The sequence below is a fragment of the Jaculus jaculus genome, chromosome 9 (genome assembly GCF_020740685.1).
Source record: "Jaculus jaculus isolate mJacJac1 chromosome 9, mJacJac1.mat.Y.cur, whole genome shotgun sequence".
NCBI classification, from domain to species: domain Eukaryota; kingdom Metazoa; phylum Chordata; class Mammalia; order Rodentia; family Dipodidae; genus Jaculus; species Jaculus jaculus.
This window is the reverse complement of record NC_059110.1, coordinates 49,168,414-49,180,240: the sequence shown is the minus strand read 5'-3', so window position 1 is coordinate 49,180,240 and position 11,827 is coordinate 49,168,414. Positions and strand designations below refer to the sequence as shown.

Below are 11,827 nucleotides of genomic sequence, written 5' to 3'. Positions count from 1 at the left end.
CTCCGGGGGCAGTGCCAGGCGGGGAGTTGAACAAGGACTCAAGGAGAAGTTAACCTGGGTGAAAGGCAAACAGACACAAGAAGGAGACCATGGTAGGTGTTTGTCACGGCCTGGAGAGTTTATTCTTACATGTAGGTTTATATAGGGTTGTAGGGGGAAGGGGACGTGGTCAGGGCAAGGAGTTGTAGGGAGAAGGGGACATAGTTAGGGCAAAGATCACAGAGTTACTGGTTAAACTGCAATGTCTTTGTTTCTCCATCAGCTACCAGCAAGATGGGGGAGTGTTTAGCCAGGTGTACAATCCCATTGTTTCTGGTAGTTGAATATTAGGTGAGGAAGTAAAAACTTAACTTGTTATATGGCAGTCTTTGTTTCTTGTAGTTTAGTATTAGGTGAGGAAGTAAAAACTTAACTTGCTATATGGCAGTCTCTGTTAACATGGCCAAGGTTTGGTTCATTGCTTCCAACATCTCCTCCCTTCTTTTATACAAAAAGAGGGGAAGGCCTGCTTTGCAGCGGTGGGCATTAACCAACTGGGGGAGTAGGGACCTGACTCCTCCTGTGGGATGTCTTTTCCCCACAATCTTTGGCCCTTGGTACCTTTTGGGGAGGGGAGGCAGGGCCTATGTGGCCAGAGAGCGAGGCACGGCCTTAGTGATAACAGTTATGGTACCAACCTCCATGCAAGTCAGGTTTTTCTCTCAGGGAATTCAGAAGCAGTCAGAAAGGGATGTTCCCTTGTGGTGCTTTGCCTCACACCCACGTTGGTGTCCATATCACCCTCACTTTATTTGTGAGTTGATATGCATAGGTCTGAATCTTATGCAGCTCCTAAAGGAGGGGTAGCTATTTGGCCAAGACAGGTAGATTGCAGCGATAGCAGAGGTGTAGAGAACAGCAGTATAGTAAGTAAGTACAGAATGTAAGATAAAGGGAGAGTGACAGCTACAGGTGGTAGGTCTTCAGTGGCAACACCTTGATCCACCAGCTCCAGTCTGTGATAATGTACCTGTAAAGTCAAAGTCTGCACCTTAATGGCTTTAATCTGTTGACGTAAAAAGACATGATTTTAATTATAATAACGGGTCCGATTGTGAGTGAGAGGATTGAGATAAGTAGAGGTCCTTCCAGCTTTGTCCTGTTACGGAAAAAAGGGAGAATCTCTCAGGGAAGTGTTTCTTCCCTGGATATGTGAGATGTCACTGGAGGATCATCAGCTTGTTTTACAAGTCTCTCTGGTAGCCATCTCGCAGCATTTTCTTTGGTGTCAGACAAGCATATTGATCCTTGGCCCCACATGAGTACTGGGTCTGGGCCATTCCATATTAAGGTTAAAGGATCTTTCCACATGGCTTTGGCAAAGGTATTTTTTGTATTTGTGTGCCACAAACGATCAGCTGCTGACTTTCCTTGAGAGTTAAGGGTTAAAAAGTTTAGAACAAACAGTGCATGATGAAGAATTTTTTTTTGAGAGCCTTTTATGGGATATAAATCCCCCGTTTTTAACTTTTGGAGGGTAAATGGACCCAGAAGAGGGGCCCCTCCTGCCAGAACACCCCAGTGGGTGTAAAGTCAGTGGCACAAATGGCCAGGAGAAGAGGCTTTTCATAAGAGATAAAAGTGACCCTTTGGCTTAGAATTGTAGCCTCCACTCTCTTTAGGGCCTATAAAATTTACCACAGGTCAACTAAGTGTAAAATGTTGACAATTCTCAGGGTATAAGGGAAAAAATAATCTTTTAGGTCAATAATGATTTTACAATATCTTGCAGGAATTGCTACTGGAGTGGGGAGGCCTGGTTGTAGGGATCCCATAGGTACCATGGCCTTATTAATTTTTCTAAGGTACTGGAGCAATTTCCATTTTAAGGGCATTCCAGAAACACTCCACTGCGGAGGCCTCTGGCCTCCGACCACCTGTTTAGATAAACCTATCATTTTAAAAGTCATAAAGTACCATTGTTTGCTTAGCTCATCACAATGGAGATTACCTTATCCTCAGTGTTACTCTGTTTTAGATTTTCCTTCTCCCTTTTTATCTGTCTCTGGCCACCAGCTGGACAAAATTCAGGGAGAACTAGAATAAAGTCTGAGAGAGCCAAGGACATGTCCTATAGTGTATAGCTTGGACCTCTGTGTGAACATTTACAATAGACTTTATTAAACACTTGAAGAAAAAAGGCAATAGGAATAAGAGAAGCAGAAGGCAAACTCCCACAGCTGTAAAGTTGCCTATCCAGCAACTTAGAGAGTCCAAACCAGGCAACACAGACTGAATTGTAGTAAATAAATCATTAGCAGCCTTAGTAGCATCAAAATCAAGATGACTGTTCTGTATAGTTAGAATTTTTGTATGTAAGTTAACCAAATCTAATGAAATGTTATCATGGTGCCAAAATTGAGATAGTTTACATACAATAGAGTAGGATTTGGTCTTTTTTGAGCCAAAACAGCTAGATAAATATTAATATAACCCTTGATAAAGTTTTTGAAAGAAAAATATTATTTGACAACCAATTATTTTGGCTTAAACTTGATAGGTATTGATTTTATGTACCATAGAAATTTTTATTAACACAAAACAATTTTATGTTTTACCCATGATTTAAATTTGATAAAGTTTAAGTAAGCTATCCCAACAAATCCCAGGAAGATGAAAGTTATTATTACTGAAATTAAATCACTTAAACCTAAGTGATTAAACCTAGTTATGACTATTCAATAAAATTAGCATAAATAAGACAGAAGCTATCTGTAAAGTCACAATGTCTTTATGTATGAGTACTTTACCTTTGGAAATCAACCATTTCTATGTGAGCCTTTAGAATAGTTAAAACCTTGATGAAAAGAGGAACCTAGGGCTGGAGAGATGGCTTAGTGGTTAAGCGCTTGCCTGTGAAGCCTAAGGACCCTGGTTCGAGGCTCGGTTCCCCAGGTCCCACGTTAGCCAGATGCACAAGGGGGCGCATGCGTCTGGAGTTCGTTTGCAGAGGCTGGAAGCCCTGGCGTGCCCATTCTCTCTCTCTCCCTCTATCTGTCTTTCTCTCTGTGTCTGTTGCTCTCAAATAAATTAATTAATTAAAAAATAATTTTAAAAAAAAAGAAAGAAAAGAGGAACCTAATTTACTTTATTGAGAGTCTTAAAGCCAGTTTTATAACCCTTAAATCATAACAAATTAGCATCAGTGAGCTGTTAATGAGTGAGGCCTTATCATAAGACTCAGTTTATCTATTTAAAATTTTGTCTAGTGAGAGACTTTATCTAACAGATGTGACTTTAGGTGTTCATAAGAGATGAACTAAAGAGAACCACAGTTATATGCTGTATTCCTTTTTCCTGGTCAGAGACAATTGGCCATTTTTGTTTCTAGTCAGAGTCTGGGAGACACATGGCTTAAACTTGCATGGGGTTTGAGATAAAGAGAGTTCCATCTGTTTTTTTTTTTTTTTTTTTCAGAGTCCAGCTTTCCATAAATTTAAGTAACATATGTTGGAAAGCAAGAGCAAAATGAATTTACAGAGCAGAGAAATAAGCAACCTGACATCTCTTTCCTATTCTGAAGTTGTTTGTTTTTACACAGCAAATTTACCCATTTGCAAAACACAAGGTGATAGACTCTTGTCTATGTTTAACCTGGTTAAACCTCCAATTGCATCTGTACTTATAACTTTGTGACCCACCTAACATAGGCATCATCTGTGTCTAATGTAAGATGAATTTAGATTAAGACTATGTCCCTATATAAAACTTTTAAAGTATCCTTAAGAGTCTGTAAACAGTTGAAGAATCTCTAACTTTAGGCATGGCATTTAGGTTTACCCTGAAAATTCTTTCCTACATACGCACATCTTTATCCACATACTTTAACATTCTCAGTACCAGTCAGAAAGCATTTTTAACGAGCATTCTATGTCCCAACATTGAAAAATTCTTTCCCAGTTCCTTCAATCAATTCATCTCACCCTATCATTAATTATTATTATTATTTTTTATTCCCCCGAGGGGGTGCACCATTCCTGGAAGTACTGCAATACCAGGTTGATGCGTGGAGTGGACGGAGCAAGCTCTTATTCCAATTCCAAACTCCAAATATCCATTTAATATATTGTCCTTTGATAGAGGACGTATGAGATATTAAACTGATAAGAACAGATACTACACTTGATGTTAGCCAAAAGGCCGAGAAGTGATTATCTTTCTTATAAGGCAATTAAAAAATTACACCAAATGAATCCTATTACTCACTAACAACTGAGTAGTCTAACACAATTTTATGTCATTAATATCAATAAGACACTAAACTAAGACAAATATTGTTGCTATCTTGAGGCAGGCTGGCCTAGAAGTCAGGTCAGCTACCTCCTCCTTTTAAGTAACAGGACATTACAATCTTTTTAAAAATATCTGACAAATTATAAGTTACCTCTTTAGAGGAAGTTTTGTTGTTTTTAATAATCCTCTATGTAAGGTGAACTTGACTTAGAACAAATATTTGGTAAATTTACTCCTGTAAAAGACATTTAACTTTTCCTTTTTAATTTCTATGCTTAGGTCTTTGATTTCTTTGAAATGGTTCTCTAGAAGAGAAAGGAATGTCACCTGCGTCCATCTCATCTTTTTAGTTACAAACAGTCACAAACATGACACGACTAGCAACCACAATGAGCACACATAAACACATATACACACACATATAAAAAGAACATATCCTCCTGATAAAATCAAAAACTTTGCTTAAAGAACTTGAAGCAATCTTAATTCCTTATGCTTTTAAAATATCTTTTACTATGGCAATTAGCTCCTTTTTACTCTTTGTTAAATCTATTTTTTTTCTTTAACCTGTGTTCCTTGTGCCTTGAGAGAACTTTTAAGCCTTTCAACAATTTATGCTTACTTAGGGTCTGTCCCATGATAGAAAAGGAAAGAGGAGAAACGGCAAGACCAGAGGGCAACATTCCCAGTCAGAGAACCGGCACGGGGGGCGGGGGGGGGGGGAGAGGGGGTTCCCCGATGGGCTTGATGTGAGCCTGACCGCAATTTGAAGAACTAGCAGCCTCTCTAAGAGCATTTACTGGCTGTTGCGTACCCAGTTTTGTTGATAGAAAGAGAGGCTAGATAGGTCTTTGCCAACACCCAAACGGGCTGTTGGGATTTGCACAGGGAGCTAGTGGCCCTTAGCCAATGCCAGAGGGTATCCCTGGCCAAGAGGCTCCAGTTGTCCTGTCACTATGTTGCAATTCCACGCAATGGTGCCAACTGAAAGTAAAAGGAGGAAGAGAAGTGCAAAAAGGAAGTCCCGCAGTTCTTGTGCCTGGAAAAAAAATTGACTCAATAGTCTTTACTTTAATTGCCTAAAATTCATCGCTTACCTCAAATGGATCAGTTTCACAGGCGGGCTTTTTCTGTGTCAATCATGGTGCAGGTCTGTATTATGGATGAATTGCCTGTAGTGACCTCTATGCAGACCTTCATTTACCCCTCCAGTGGTGTGGCAGTCTAATGGCTGGGACAGCTGTCCATGTGAGCAATGCACAGGTCACACTTCATACCTCAGGCCCCACCTTCTTGGGCACCACTTGCCCCGGCCAGCAGGGAGTTGAACAAGGACTCGAGGAGAAGCTAACCTGGGTGAAAGGCAAACAGACACAAGAAGGAGACCATGCTAGGTGTTTGTCATAGCCTCGAGAGTTTATTCTTATATGTAGGTTTATACAGGTTTGTAGGGGGAAGGGGACGTGGTCAGGGTAAGAAGTTGTAGGGAGAAGGGGACATAGTTGGGGCAAAGATCACAGAGTTACTGGTTAAACTGCAATGTCTTTGTTTCTCCATCAGCTACCAGAAGGATGGGGGAGTGTTTAGCCAGGTGTACGATCCCATTGTTTCTGGTAGTTGAATATTAGGTGAGGAAGTAGAAAGTTAACTTGCTATATGGCAGTCTCTGTTAACATGGCTGAGGTTTGGTTCATAGCTCCCAACACTTCTTACCAACTAGTCCTTCTAGTTTGATGCCTATGTTTAAATTTGCTTTCCTACATAAATCCATGAGAACATGTTGATGAGCTCAATATTATGCATGTCTAGTTTGATACAGGGTCTCACTGAATCCAGAGTTCACCAATTTCAATAGTGAAGCTAGCCAGTTAGTCCCTTCTGTGTCTGCCTCTCTAGTGCTAAGAATACAGACATGTACCATCATGCTTGCATCTTACATAGGAGTTGGGTACCCAAAAATATTTTCCCATGTTTGTGTGGCAAGAACTTTATTCACCATCCCCTGCCCCCCAGTCTCTAAAGTCTTATTTAAGAGCCCAAACCCACTAGGATGGCCCTAACCCTAGTGGATACATTGGCTTTTGGCCACTTCCAGACTACATGGTCATGGCCTAAGGCTTGGACTCTCCTTGTGCAGCCTGCTTTGCTTCCAGGGAGCTTATTAGTCCTTCACAAACATGGCTGGTGCTCATATCAGATTCACTCTAGCCAGTGTGCTCTCCCCAGCAACCCAAAATGAGGGTATTTGAATCATTCAGTCTTCCTGCCAGGCCAAGGTCTGCTGCCTGGCTGGGCTCATGCAGGATTTTTAAAACCATTGAACAATGACCGCATGGTGGCACTGTAAAGCTACCAGTATTTTCAGAGAGCTGGCAAACTGCAAAATCCCAGGGAATCAACACTGCATTCTCTTATTTATGTGATTATCAGAAAATTGAAACCTGGTACTGGTCAACATCCCCCAGCAAATATTCATCTTATTTTTCCAAGGATTCTTTCTACTAATCAACAGCCATTTGTGTTTGACACTTGTCAGACATGAACACTGCCTCTTCACACACTTCTCTGCCTCATACAGCCCCCTTTGCTCTCATCACAGGCACTTCTGGCTTTCTTTGCCAGGTGCGACAAACACAAAAACATGTAGATTTAAGAAAGTTTAACATGCCTTACCTAAGCATGGGTGAAATGATTTTTCTCTTTAGTTTGGTCCATCATTATGCTAAATAAATAGAAACCTTTTCCCTCTCCTCATGTACAGCTGAGCAAGTCATAGGCACAGATGAAAAATAGCCATGTCTAGAAAGCTCCCTGGGCTGCTCTGGCTGATTAGTCATTACGCATTTACATAGCACCAGCAAGGTTGCCCAGGTAATCATACGAGCATTCTATATTTTCCTCCACCTTCCCTTGGCTGATTCAAATTCTTTAGAATTGAGGATTGTTCTGTGTACACTTTTAAAAACAGAGCACTGGGGGATTTTCTTCTTGTGGTTAATGTGGCTGCATGCTAGCCCAGAAGTTCCCAGGCTCTGTATAAAAGGCAGCCTAGCACAGTAGAAAAGATACATCTTCAGGGTCAGCTGTGAAGGCTGTGGTAGGGTAGGGGTTGAGGGAGAATCGCAATCCTGCCCTAGTTCTCATTTGCTTTGTGACCTTAGTCAATGTTCATTTCTTTTCTTTTCAATTTATTTACCTGTTAACTGGGATACTGAGTATTGCCCTCTAAAGTTGTTTGCATAATAAATAAATGAGATATACCCTATTGAGAGTTCAGGGATAGGTAGCTAGTTCTCCTGTGAACAGAGTAGATGATCATGGAATAGATGACCTATGAATAACTCATTCTCTTTTGTAAATACTGGATTGTATGGAAGCTTGTTTGTGTCTGTATCCAAGCCCAGGTTCAACCATTCATTGATAGATGAACCCAGAAAAGACAATTAAAGCTTTCTAAGCCTCAGTGTGTGGCCCTGGTAGTCACAGCCCTGCCATTGGTGAGCAGTAACTGAGATGCTTCAGGAGGTGTCTGTGTCATCTCAAAAGTGTTGAAGTCCTAACCCCAAGTGATCAAGTTGATCTTAATCCAGCACAACTAATGTTCTTATAAAGAGGGGAAATTTGGACCCAGCGAGACATCTCAGCAGAGAGAAAACTCTGTAACAATGAGGGAACAGACAAAAATGATGCATTAAGACATAAATGCCAAAGAATGCCAACCACCTACCAAAATCCAGGAGAGAGGTATGATACAGACTCTCTCTTACCATCCTCAAAAGGAGCCAGCTCTGCTTGTTTATGAGCCCAAGTCAGGAGCTTTCTGACTATATACTAAGTTTCTCTGCCTGGGTTCTATCCCCTGCACCCTGCTGTGACTTCAGGGAGCTCTTCAACCCTGTATCTTGATGCAGGCAAAAGAGTGGGAACCTTTACAGTGGAAAAGGGAGGGGGTGTCTCCAGGTCTACCATTAGTTGGCTCAGGGCCCAACTAGAAACAGAACATCCTATATTGGACTTTAGCTTCCAGAACTGTGGGGAAAAATAAATTTCTGTTGTTGAAGCCATCTACTTGGAGGTAGTTTATGGAAGCCATAGCAAGCAGCTGTATAATGGGTGCATGTTACCCAGTGCACGGCACCTAGCAAGCATCTAGCAAGTACTCAAAAGCTGTTGGTGTTAGCTAGTGAAATTTCTCACTTTTGTAACATCAGTTTTATTTAAATGCATGTGTGTGTATTCTTGGTCTATGTGTGTATACATATATATTTTCAGGTGTGTGTGCCTGTGTGTAGAGACCAGAAAACAATCGTGGATGTCATTCTTCAAGAACACCATCCACCTTTTTTTTTTCTTTTGAGGCATTGTTTGGTCTCTTACTAGCCTAATTGGAGCTTACCAATTAGGCTAGACAGTGAACCCCAGGGATCCCTGTTGCAATTACCTTCTTGTTGCTGGCATAAAGCACTTGACCAAAAGTAGCTGATGGAAGGAAAGGGTTTATTTTGGCTTACAGACTTGATGGGAAGCTCCCTGATGGCAGGGAAAAATGCCATGAGCAGAGGCTGGACATCATCTCCTGCCCAACATCAGGTTGACAACAGTACCAAGAGAGTGTGCTGAACACTGACAAGAGCTATAACACCTATAAGTCTGCCCCCAACAACATATCTCCTCCAGTAAGTCTCCAAATCCAAAATTGCCACCAGCAAAGGACATAGTATTCAGAACACATGAGTTCATTGGGTCACCTAATTCAAGCCACCACAAGTCTCTTGTCTCTAATTTTCCAGAACTTGGATTACAAACATGCACCATCATACCTAGAAATTTTATGTAGATACTGGAGCTCAAACTCGGATCTTAATGCTTGCAAGACAAGGACTTTTACCAACTGAATCATTTCTCCCAGCCCACATCAGCTTCTTTGTAGGGAATATTCCCAGCCATATTCTCTTGCTTGGTTATTTTATTAACTTGCTTTTCACTGCAGTTATTATACACAGATAGGAATATACAAGAGCAAGTTTCAATCAGGCTGTTATTTACAGTTTAAAATATGTAAACACCTTGAACAGAGCATACTAAAGAGAAGGCCCTGTATATACAGAATGGTTACACACAAGATGAAGAAGGAACCAAACACCATGGGTGATTAGCCTGCATGGCTAGCATATGACACACTAGCAATGCTGGGATGGGCATGGCATCCTGATTTGCTATTCACACATCTCCAGAGAGTGGAAGAGGATATCTTGAAAAGCACCAATTTATAGCAGGGCCCCTCAGTGGCCACTGTTCACACTTGTTCTTGAGAGCACAGTTTTATTTCCACAGTTTCTCATACACCTATCTCATGAGAACTGTATGTAAAATATCAATTCTCTGTCATATGTGTAGCTGGCAAAGGTTTTCTCCCACTCTGTAGGTTGTCTCTTTGCTCTATTCACAATGTCCTTTGCTGTACAAAAGCTTTGTAATTTCATATCCCAGTGGCTTCTTAGTTGTTTTATTTTTTGAGCAATTGGCATTATATTCAGAAAGTCAATACCTATGACAATATGTTGAAGGGTTTTCTCTACCTCTTCCTCCAGCAATTTTAGAGTTTCAGGTCTAATGTTAAGGTCCCTGACCAGCTGTATTTGATTCTTGTGCACGGAAAAGACACAGGTCTGTTTTCATCCTTCTATGTATAGATATCCAGTTTTCCCAGCACCATTTGCTGAAGAGGCTTTCTTTTCTCCAATGAAAATTTTTGGTATTTTAAACCATATGGCTGTAGCTGCCTGGATTAACATCTGGGTCCTCTATTATGTTCCATTGATCTACATGTCTGTCTTTGTGCCAATACCATGCTGTTGTTGTTACTATGGCTTTGTAATATAGCTGAATATTGGGTATGGTGATACCACCAGCCTAGATTTTGTTGTTCAGAATAGTTTTGGCTATTTGAGTTTTTTTGTGCTTCCAAATGAATTTTAGGATTTTTTTTTCTATTTCTGTGAAGAATACCATTGGAATTATAATGGGGATTGCATTAAATGTGCAGATTGCTTTTGGTAATATTGGCATTTTCACAATATTGATTCTTCTAATCCAAGTGCATGGAATGTTTTTCCATTTCCTTGTGTCTTCTGTAATTTCTCGCTTAAGTGTTTTAAAGTTCTCATTGTAGACATCCTTCACTTCCTTGATTAAGTTTATCCCAAGGTACTTTTTTTTACTTTTTATTTTTTTTATAATATATATTTTTATTGACAACTTCTATACTCACAGACAACAAACCATGGTATTTCCCTTCCCTCCCCCACTTTCTCCTTCATATCTCTGCTCTCCATCATATCCCCTCCCTCTGTCCATTAGTCTCTCTTTTAATTTGATGTCATCACCTTTTTCTCCTATTATGATGGCCTTGTGTGGGTATTTCTAGATCTTGGATATCAAGGCCAAATTCTATCTGGACAATTGTATGTAGGGAGTGGTACCCTTTCTTTTGCTCTTACATACTTTCTGCCACCTCTTCTGTAATGGACCCTAAGTCTTGGAGGGTGTGAGATGTTTCAGTGCTGGACACTCCTCCATCCCTTCTTCTCAGCACTAATGTTGCCTTTTGGGCCATCCCAGTTGTCATTACCATATGAAAAGACACTTCTCTAACCAGAAATGAGAGTAACATTAATATATGAATATGAACATTAAGTGTAGTGCTTTCAGGGCAATTTGGTGAGAGTAATATATGCTTTTATCCAGACACAAACAGGCTTTATACCCCTAAGGCTCATGAACTCTCCTACCATAGGCTTGTGATTAGGGTTTCAGTACCAGGCATGTATTCCCTCACATAGAGTGGCCTTCAGTCCAATTCTAGAGCAGTTGGTTTCCCCCAGAGCATACATGCCACTATTACATTCATTCAGACATTTGGCCTATCTGGCCAAACTTGAGGCTTCCAGTGCCCACTGTTTTCACCAATGATTACTTCTCTTTCCCATAAGACTGCATACAGTGGCTTTTTTCAGCTTTCAGTTTGCTGGGCTACAGGGAGAATGTTTCCTGCTCTGCACCACCTTGATTTCTCAGTGACTTTGCCACTCAGGCATGTGATGTCTTCAGCAATAGGGTCTTACCATCTCTTTATCATGGGGAACTAAGGGCCTTGGCAAACTGCACAGGTGTGGGGGCAGCAGACAGGGAGGGACAGGTGCTGGGCATACACCCACTCACATGCTGCTCTTTTTCCCAGATGGTTGCTGAGAAGGACATGGGACTGAGTGGATGTCTTGGGCCCCTGCCTGCCTTCCTGTCATGGCTTGAGGGCAAAAGAAAACAAACAAACAAACAAAAAAAAAACCCAAGGTACTTTTTCTTGAGGCAATTGTGAATGGGAAAGATTTACTGCTTTCATCCTCTGCATGTTTGTTGTTAGTATATAGGAAAACTACTGATTTATGTATATTTATCTTGTATCCTGCTGGCTGGCTAAAAGTGTTTATCAGCTTTAACAGTTTGCTGGTAGAAATTTTAGGGTCTTTTATGTATGGAATCATATCATCTGCAA

General features: G+C 40.8%; 1 non-coding gene across 1 annotated transcript; it reads right to left on the bottom strand.

Moving 5' to 3' along the window:
• Positions 1 to 4,000: 4,000 nt before the first annotated feature.
• LOC123463649 lies at positions 4,001 to 4,191 on the bottom strand. Its single transcript, XR_006639052.1, has one exon. It is a non-coding gene; the product is annotated as a U2 spliceosomal RNA (small nuclear RNA).
• Positions 4,192 to 11,827: the final 7,636 nt, after the last annotated feature.